Raw genomic sequence first — 10,621 nt, 5'->3', positions numbered from 1 at the left:
TGCACCAGAAGCTACCAGATGTCTTCCCACAGAATCGTACTGTAATGTGGGCTCATCCACAGACATCTCACACTCTCCCTGCTGGGAGTTAGGTTGGATGCCTCCGGTGTGAGAGCTGCCTTGCCTTGTGGAGCAGAGAGAGAAGCAGTGGAGGAGATGTTGTCTGTTGCTCTTATTGTCCTCAGTGCCCAGGGCTTCCCTGTGGTTTGGGTTCAGATCCAGCTCCAGTGAATCACTGATTAAATTCAGCCCATAGAAGCTGCAAACACCATGGGGCACAGGGTAGACCAGGAATGAGGGGCAACCAAGCAATCCAGGACCCTGTGTGGACCAGGGAAGCCAATAATCCAGGTCACCTCTCAGGCAGGATGCAAGGCCAGGAGCTCTGTGTGCCCAGACAGACGTAGATGGGACCCTGACTCCCACAAAATGCTCCTTCAGAACTATTACATCATCAGCTTTGAGAAAGTCGTCCTCATTAAGGACTTTCCGCACAGCTTGCACTGCCATCTAACTCTGTCTTCCAGGGGTGATCCTCTTCAGGAATATTGACATGTCTTCTATGAATGGTTAATATTCTGATAATTTGTTTCATAAACATTGCTCAGCATAGTATCTGTCTCCAAAAGAAGTCATTCAGCAATTATCCCAGGACAGGGAAGCAAAGTCCTCCTCCTCTTCCTCCTCCTCCTACCCCTCCTCCTCTTTCTCCTCCTCCTTCTTCTCCTCCTATTCCACTTCTCCTATTCCTTCTCCTCCAGATTTTTCTCCTCCTCCTCCTGCTCTGCCTCCTCCTGCTCTGCCTACTCCTCCTCCTCCTCCTCTTCCTCCTCTTCCTCCTTCTGCTACTGCTAATGCTGCTGGTGCTATTGCTGTTACTCCTGTTGGTGCTGTAGCTTCTTCTGGTGTCTTTTCATTGGCCATGTGTCTGAAATCACCACCTGTTTACACACAGGATATGACAGAATTTCAAGATGGCACTGTGAAAGAAAAAAAGAATTTATTCTAAGCAAAAAAAAATGAGGTAGAATACTTAGATTACCATTTGCAGCTTTGATTGCTTTATTATTTTATTACTTCTTCTCTTCTACTTCTCAGTTAAGATTTTTGAAAGAAATCATTTAGAAATGTTACCAATCAGTAGGCCTTAGGAACAAAAAAAATCAGTATGCAAAAAACTATGCATGCATCCAGGATTCTGACCATCAACAATAACCCACAAACTAGGTTGTTGATACTTATTCAATGACAAACCTTGTTATTAATTTTAAGGCTTAATGGAATGGGACGTCACATTTGAAAAGATAAGACTCTGTTCTGCAGCACTTGGAATTGATGACCACATGTGCTAGGACCAGTAGCCCATGGAAGAGTCCAAGATCCCATGAACCTCTAGTCCTCACCCTGTGGGAGCTATTGGCCTAAGGGGGAGCTGGAGTCCATCTGAAGGGATGGGTCAACAAGACAACTCTGTAGAGTGGGGAATTCATCATTCATATTGGGTCCCTGCTGGGAAGAGGAGAAATCAAGAAGAGGCAGGAGGCTTGGTGTTGGGGAAACCTCATAAAGAACTTAGAGAAGATACAAGGTAAGAATTGTGGGGAAAATGGAAACCAGAGACAGAGGAAGGAGGAGCAGAGAGCAAACTGGAAAGGACAAAGCACAAAGATACCTGGGCTATGCCTGCTGCTTGTTCTCTGGACTCTCCCTGTGGCTCATTTCTCGGGTGAGATGCTGTTCTGCCCCAGGCGAGGTTTCTTTCTCCTTGGCAAGCAGCAACAAAGATTAATCAGGGCATTTGCTATATTCATGGTCCACACCTTAAAACCTCTGTGCCGGACCCTGCTGGAGATGGGCTTATCCTCTAATGGGGCTCTGTGGGAGAGTAGATTATCTTCTTTTATTTCCTTGTTGCTACTCTTCTCACTGAAGATGCTTGTTGTTTGAATGCATGGGACACTCATGGCACATTTGTGATAGTGGTAGTGCCCTGAGAGGACCAGGCACAGTTGACCTTCTTCCTCCTTTTGGATGAGCCTTCTGGCCATACTGATATACTTGACTGTGGGAGAATGACACCTGCAAGGTGCCAAAGACTGGCAGGCTTCCACTCCTCTTTCTTTGTAATCTAAAAGCACCTGCAGGATCAAGGCTAGGAAATGGGGCTGCAATGGGACGCACTTGCTGTGCCTGGGCTGTGCAGCCATACCCCGGGAGGGCCTGCTGTTGTAGGAAGTAATAAGTTGCAATTTCCTCATTATATTTTCTTTTTATTAGGGAGTATTTTATTACAGAGGTTTGAAATCCCATTCATTTCATCGCACCCAAAATTTCAGGGTCTGGCCTGAGGGGAAGCAGTTCTTCACAACGACCTGTGAACCCCTTCCCGTGTTCTTTGAACCAGGCATGTTTCACCACCTCACTGGCTGTTGGTCTATACATTGGATTTACTGTTAGTAATTGAGTAAGGAGGTTCTCCAGTTCTTCTGAAACCCCACAGGGGGTAGGATACACCCCTGCAACAACTTGTATTTGTAATTCTTGGATGATCACTGAATCAAATGGAAGCTTTCCCACTACCATATAATACAAGACCACTCCTATTGTCCACATGTCATTCTTCATCCCGTCATACAGAAGTCCAAGGAAGAGTTCCGGGGAACCAAAAGAGTACGCACCGCAGTGCTGGTTTAGCATATGTCCAGGTTGTGTTTCGGTGCTAAGCTGAAAGTCGATGACTTTGACCTTTTTGTTTTTATTGATCATTATATTGTCCACTTTCAGGTCTCGGTGAACAATCCCCTTTCCATGGCAGTAGCTCACTGCTGACAATATCTGTTCAAATATTTGCTGGGCCTCATCCTCCTCTATGTGCCCTGACTCTCTGATGTACTGGTAGAGTTGTTGGCCTTCCACCAGCTCCATTATGAGGTATATTCTAGTTTTGTTTTCAATAACTTGTAAGAGAGAAACAATGTTGGGGTGATTGATCTTTCTCATTATGTTTGCTTCTGTCATGGCTGGCTGGAACCACTGCTTGTTCTTTCGGAGAACTTTGACCGCCACTGGGGTTCCTGTGAGCTGGTGGTGGGCCAGGAGGACCTTGGCATGGCTTCCTTTTCCAATAGTCTTCAGTACTTTATATTGGGAATGAAAGGTTCCCTCCTGAGAGATACTGGGATCGGGCCTAGGAGGGGGTAACTCCTTCTCAATCTCTGTAGGCATTTTATCAGTACTAATGCTACCTAAAAATAACAAAAAAATGGAATCAAATAATGAAAAAGATGGAGCAATTCAGGAACTAAAATTACACATGTGGAACCTAAAAGAAACAAACGAAACAAAAAGAAAAAAAATAAAAACAAAGAAAAGACTAGACTAGAAAAATAGAATAAAATTATGAAAAGGGGGAAAATATGAAGAATCATAAGTAAAAGCCACCCAAATAACCAACCCCAAAAGAGAAAGCCAAGAGCACACACATACTAAATGCAATGATGAAAATAAAAATCGTCACACTACAATAGGATTGGGCAGCCAAAGCTGATCAATACTGTGAATGGATGTAGTTTGAAGAAAAAGGTCAGATGAAAGAAACGGGAGGAGAAACAATTAGTATAAGACAAAACAAAGAAATGTAAAAAGCCAACACTTAAGGGAAACTCCATTGAATTTCAGGACCTAGTGATCCACAAAAATCCACAACTCTCCAGAGCAAAATACTGAAAATTAAAATTAAACAACCACAAGGAATAAGGCAGTTAAATATCAGTGAACAGTAAACCTTAAACAAAGGCTGAAGAGTCAAAATGTCACAAAGGGCAAATTTGTATCAAGACTAAGCCAATGATTGCTTGTACTCAATAAATAGAGAAACAGGAATAATGTAAAAGGATGAAACCGCAGGACATTGAAAATGGAGATAGAGTGAATCATCCGACTGCACAAATGTATATAATCAAAGCAGTAATATAGCATGTGAGAACATAAAAACCACCACCAAAAAATGAAACCAGCAATCCATAATGAAGAAAGATAGAAAGAAAGAAAAATCAAAACCACAATAAGGAAATAGCCAGTGGTCTTGAGAATATATGGCCTAATTCTATCTCTTAAACACAGAAAAAAAAAATCAAACCATAAATGAGCAGGCAGCCGTCTACGTAGGCCTTTAATCTGATATTATGGGGTTGGCATATCAAAATCCTGGGAGCCACTGGTCAGCCAACACAGGTACTTGGGCAGCTCCAGGCCAGTGAGAGAGCCTGTCTTGAAAATGAGGTTGATGACCTACCTTAGGAACAGGAGCCCGGGCTGACTTCTGGCATCTACACTCGCTTGCACTGAGGTGAAAGTAATATAGATACAAGAAGGGGCAAAAGGGGATGGGAACGTGTGTACACACACACACACACACACACACACACACACACACACACACACACACACACACATAGGCACACACAGAAGCACACACAGAAATACACAAAAGTGTACTTATACTCACACAGACAAACTCTTACAAACACCCAGATTCACACAAAACCCAATCACATATGAACAGGTACACACATACTTACACACAAGCACACCAATAAAAACGCACATCACAGACACACACAAACATACACACAGGGACACACACACATGCACAAGAAAACGTACACACATACAAACACATACACACAAACCTGTAAACTCACACACTCCTACATATACTGACAAACACGGGCGAAAGTGTACACACAGTCACACACAAGCAAATCTGTCAACACACATCATCCTACACACATAGACACATACACATATACACAGTACAGTAAAATCCGATACAACCACACACAGCTCACTAGATAAAACCAAGTCGCAGAGGGCTCCACTCCACACCTCCTCTCAAAGCACTCAAAGAAATCCAGGCCTGGCTACAGCTTAACATCTGTTGGCTGGACCTCCTCACAGTCGCTCCTCATGAGGTCACAATAGGACCTGTCATGACATGGTTGGGAAGGGCTTCAATGCTCTGGCTTCTGTGGGCTATGGAGAGACTAGGCTTTTAGAAATCAAAGCCTGTAAGATGTTTACCTCTCCTCAGTTCTCTGTTTTGAATATTTGCTGTGCCCCCTGCTTAAAGTCCTCATTTCTATGCTCGCTGTGTCACTTTTTCTTTGAATTCTGAATGATTAGCCTCAAACTGATGGTACAGATTTTAAAAAATGAAAAAAGACAAAGCTGTGTTTCTAAACTGACCCATCAAGATGACACTGTTCTCATAAATCCTCAGAAAGGCTCTAGGTTATCATCAAACACCTGAGACAAAGCTGCAGGGATAGGCAGAGCACTTGCCTCCCAAGGGTGAGGACTTGAGTTTGAATCCCCAAAACCCCAATCAATGTTGGATGCATCAGCAAAGCCCACAAGCTCAGCATCTGTGCAGTGGGGAGGGGTTGGGGCTTGAAGACAGGTGGTCTGACATGCAGGCGTGAGGACCTGACCAGAGGATGGCCCCTGACAGGACATGGGGTAGTGGTAGCATGGACACCTAGGCACATAAGGGGGTATGCATACACATGCAGACACTTCCTCTCACACAGAGGTTGGCATGATGTATAGAAAACCAAGTCCATCCTGAGTGTAGGGCTCACTTTAAATATTAAGGTCCAGTGATGGAACAGGCGTGTATGAGGACAAGGAGCTCTGTGCAACTTGGGACCAGAAGGAACAGAGTGGCTGTGCTGACACAGTTGAAATAAATTCTCAATCACAGTCTGTGAGAGCCAGGTCACAGGACCCAGGCAGCTGTGTTATTTGTGAGCAGCCAGTGCAGACAGAAGCTAACTATTGAGCACTGACTGGCCCAAGCCCAGAAAGGGTCTCTGTTTTTCAGAGTGCTGGGGGCAGAGCAGTGTGTAGCGCTTTCCTTCTGAAGACTCTTCTGGGGTTTTGAATCCCCTGGAGAGGACCCTCCTGGCTGCAGACACTAAGCCTGGGAGGAAAGATCCTCATCTGTGGAGTTCATTGAAAGACCTGAGAGCAGAAAAGGAAAGAAACAGGAAAATGTGCCACCTCTAATCACTCTGGTTCAGCTTCTGCCTTTGCAGCTGAGCTCAGGTGCCCTGGAGTCCTCCCTAGCCTGAGTCAGTGATCTCAAGTTCAAGTCCCTACTTCCTGGTTTGTAGTATCAAACACAGCACAGTTTCAGGCAAGAAAAGCTGTGAACACCATCTAGACATTGCTGTCTACATTTGGGGGGACTGTTGAGCCCCAAAGGGAGCAAGGGCTACAAGGTCAGGTATTACAATAATGGCCAAGGTTGGAATCCAAGTCCCAATCTCCCTTTGCTCTGGGCAGAGGGTAGGCCTGGCAATTGGTTCTTGCTGTGTACATGGGGAGAATTAAAGGGACTTATGGGATCGCTGGCACAGACCGGCCCAAGCATGGCTTAGGGAGCCTCACACCAACTCAATATTTGATGTGTTCCCAGCTTTGTCTACCACCCTCAGCTGTGTGCCATTTTCCCTGCCTCGTGCAAGGGACTCTAAATATCTTCCTATAGAAGGCGATCAAGGAGGAGTTGCACAAGGAGAGGTGGCGCTCTGTGGGGAGGTTCACATGGGCTAACATATTAGAGGGCCACAGTCCCAGGACTGATACTGGGTGGACACTCTCCTCTGACATCCAACACAGAGATCTTTGACAGAGATCAAGAGAAGGCTTCTCTGAATAGCTGTGCAGAGCACCTCCGATTCATGGACTCAGGACTGACACCCATAGGATGCTTTTGAGGAGCCGATTGTGATTCAAGGGCTCATCTGCCTGGGTCCATGTGCCTCTAGAGATGAGCCCAGGACTTGGCTGTGGATGGTTATGGGGTCAGATCAGAGGATGGGAGGGGGCTTGTCCTTGGCTCCTGGGAGTAGTGCAATTTTTCTTTCCGTGCTCCTGCTTTTTTTGATTTTCTTTCCCTTGGCATAAGGAGGGACTGGAAGAAGTCTGTCTTTGGGGAGTGAGGCTGTCTGGGAAACTGCTCGCTATTCTACATTATCATGCAGCTGGGGGCTTGGGGTTGTTGGCAGGATAACCTCTGTACCATTCCAGTCTGCTTCTCTCTACTTTATCCATGCATCCCTGTCCCAGGGCTGGGAGACCTGGATACAAAAGTCCCACCTGTAGCTTCCAGTCCAGGGATGGAGTCCCTCAGTGAATGGATTCCAGATGGTTCTGTGTAAAGCAGCATCGAACAGGGTAGTTACTGAACATGTAGGTACATGCAGGAGGATACTGCACTGCACCCACCCACATTTCATATAAAACCAATCCTCATGCTCAGGTACTAATTGGTTCTATTTACACCTTTCACCATTTTTGCTACTCACTGTACTGTGAAGGGTGAATTTTTATTGTTTCACTTCTGCAAAGAGACAGAGTTTAGCATTGGAGACTCCCTATAGCCTGGCTGGAAGGGAGGCCTTAACACCCATGTGTCCTTCTAGGAAAAAGCTCTTTCATAGGATGCCTCCCTGAGTCCCAGGATGTGTGGAGGGCTCTGGGCCCTATCCAGGGTTGACCTCAATATATTAACTGGAGCAGAAGTTTCTCTCTGATAGAACAGTACCACCCTCCTGCAAGATGTCTATGATGGTTTGTATATGCTTAGCTCAGGGAGTGGCAATATTAGGAGGCGTGGTCTTGTTAAAGTAGGTGTGTCACTGTGGGCATGGGATTTAAAACCCTTTTCCTATCCACATGCAAGCCAATCTTCCCCAAGCAGCCTTCAGATGAATATGTAGACCTCTCACTTACTCTGGCACCATGACTGCCTGGATGCTGCCATGCTCCCAGCTTGATGATACTGGACTGAGTCTCTGAACCTGCAATCCTGTGTCCATTAATGTTGTCCTCATAAGAGCTGCATTGGTCATGGTGTGTCTGTTCTCAGCAGTAAACCCCTAACTGAGACAATGTCGATGTTCCCTGCTTCAGCTTCCTGGCTATAGAAGCTTCACACATGAGCGGCATTCTCTTGGGATATGGGCCTAATAGGCTCTAAGCTGTCTGCTTGATCTGAGAGTGCTAGGACATCCTGCTCCTATGGGCATTGTTACTGTTCCCTTGCAATACTGTGAAAACATCAGCAGGCTCCTGCTTTCTTACCCCCCTGAACACAATGCTGCCTTTTCCAGGATTGGATCCAACAGCTCTCAGAACCTCCTCAGGAACTATGTGTTTCCCAAGGATTACCTGCACTTGCTTACACACCCCTATCCTGTGTTCTGAAAACTTTTCAAAGCCCATTCTTCTGAGACTGGTGAGTTCAGGACAGTAGTCCCAAGTGTCTTGTCCTACGCTGACAGTTCATTCTCATGAGGCATCACCTGCACTTGACAGAGGATTTTTCCAAGGGGCATTGGATGTGCAGGAGAATTGTGTGTGCTGACTCCTGTCAGACCAGCACAGGATAGCATCAAGGCCCCATTTGCTCTTGATTTTGGAACTCATGGTCTTGGCACTGTCTTGTTGGTATTTAGGTCCCTGTCAGTCCCTAATTGAATTTTAGCATGGGAACCCAGGGCAGTTGTCTACAAAGATATTCCTAGTATGGACCACATCTTCACCGTGCCATACGTAAAGCACAACAAAACACCAGGCAGGCAGAGAACCCTCAGGGGCTGGAACTGGCATGTTCAAACACTCTGGCTTGACCTTGGCCAGCAGAGATTCAGAGAACAGCTTCTATGTAGGAAGATCTCCTTCCTCCTCTCAGAGTTTAGGACATCTAGAGGTAGGCTAAGGTGCTGGCACACATGTGAGCAGGGTCAGCACTCTGGGCTTGTTCAGTGTCAAAGCCTCCCTGCCACCCCTGTATCACAGTCACAGCAGCCCATCTCATGAGAATTCTAGGGGTGCTGATATCCTGGATGAATAATCCATGTTCTGCTGCTAGTTTCTTTGCTTCCACATGGACAACTGAGAGAAGGGATTGATTAAATGTAGGTGAGGAAGCCCTGCAAATATCTACTTGGTGTTACCAAAGACAATGGGTTCTGACTGGCAAGATCTTTGAATTAGATTTTGAAAAATGCCACCTCGGGACAGTTAGTAGGTACTCTCAGGAAAGTGCAGCATGGTGGGCACAATGGGACAGGATCCCTGAGGCTGCTGCAGTGGGACAGGGTCGTTGGGGCAGGTAAAACTGAGTAGGAACCCTGAGCCAGGGACAACAGGGCAGGGACCCTGGTTCAGTTACAACAGAGCAGGGATCCTGGGGGAGATGCAATGGGGCAGGAGTCCTGGGGAAGGGATCTTGTAGTAGTGGCCCTGTGGCATGTGCAACTGACAGGGACCCTGGGGCTGGTGCACTGTGACGTGCACCCAAGCTGGAATGTTCAGACAGGTGTATGTTTGCTTCATGCAGCTACTGTCTGAAGTAGAGGACACTGGAACTGCCCCAGAGGGGATTTTGGGAAGTCCTTCCAAGAATCCCTCAGCTCCTAACTGAGAAACTATACATTCCGCAGATGGGCCTTTATTTAGAAGAGCAGATTCTAAGGGGGCTCCCTTCAATGAACAGCCAAAGAAAGCAGAAATGTAGAACAAGCAATTGCAGCAGCCATGTCCAAGGTGTTTAGCTCAGAAAAGTAGGACTGGAAGAAACTGATTAAGTCAAATCACTTATCTGTCTATCCATCCATCCATCCATCCATCCATCCATCCATCCATCCATCCATCCATCCATCCATTTCCCTGAGAGAAGTCAGCTTTTCTTTCTGAGAAGGTCAAAGCAGCGCTCCCTTGTGGTGACAATGAGGATTGCAGGCAGTGAGATAAGTGGGTATTTATTTATTTATTTATTTATTTATTTGTTTATTTATTTATGTATTTACTTATTGCATGATCTGTGATAGACTGCCACTTGTGTCCAGTCCCCATCTGCATCACCTGTACAACAAACCCAGTCTCAGTGTGACACAGAAGAGGCCTAACTGGAAAGTATGTCCTCTCTCTAAGGGACACTGTACGATAACATACTCTGGACTGCAGGTCAGACAAGGCCTGTGTTTAGGAGACTTGTGGACAGATGAATGTCTGTGAGTCTGGACTTAGACTCTGTGGAGGGCTCAGGTCACCTGACTGTCCTGAAGCTTCCCACTGTGATTTATTTCCCTCCTACAGAGCCAGACACCTGAGCAACTGCATTTCCTGGTTATCCCCTAATCCTCTTACACTGTGTAGAGTGTTCAATCTCAGGGAGGGCCTGGGAATCTGAGAGACACCACTGAGCCCCCTGGGCCTGGCTGACTCAACCTGAGGCTACTCTGTGTGTCTTCATTTTGCTCACCCTCCAGAGACCTCAAAAGGCAGCAGTGAGCTTGCTGAGAGGTCAGGAACCTCCATATTGGCCCAAGAGCAACTGTCCTTCTTACAGGTTAATCCACAGAGCTTGTAATTCTGATTGGTGAGACAGTCTGGAAGAGTGAAAGATGTCACCTCCCAAAGACAAGTGCTGTGCTAGTGGACACTGAGGAACTTCAGGGATCAAACCCTTCTACATTCTTCTCCACCCTCTCTTGTTCTTCCTTGAGATGTTTCCTGCAGATCTAAAAGATCCAGGCAATCCATGACA

At 46.2% G+C, this 10,621-nt stretch overlaps 1 pseudogene across 1 annotated transcript; it reads right to left on the bottom strand.

The window, feature by feature from the left end:
- Positions 1-2,240: 2,240 nt before the first annotated feature.
- LOC148007069 (sperm motility kinase Y pseudogene) lies at positions 2,241-4,912 on the bottom strand (annotated as a pseudogene). The gene is made up of 2 exons (XR_015646158.1): positions 4,295-4,912; positions 2,241-3,245 (listed from the first exon to the last, which is right to left on the bottom strand). The product of XR_015646158.1 is annotated as a sperm motility kinase Y pseudogene (transcript).
- Positions 4,913-10,621: the final 5,709 nt, after the last annotated feature.

This window comes from Rattus norvegicus, chromosome 1 (assembly GCF_021556685.1).
Source record: "Rattus norvegicus strain SHRSP/BbbUtx chromosome 1, alternate assembly SHRSP_T2T, whole genome shotgun sequence".
NCBI lineage: Eukaryota > Metazoa > Chordata > Mammalia > Rodentia > Muridae > Rattus > Rattus norvegicus.
Note: the sequence above shows the minus strand (reverse complement) of the source record. Positions and strands in the feature narration are given on the sequence as shown.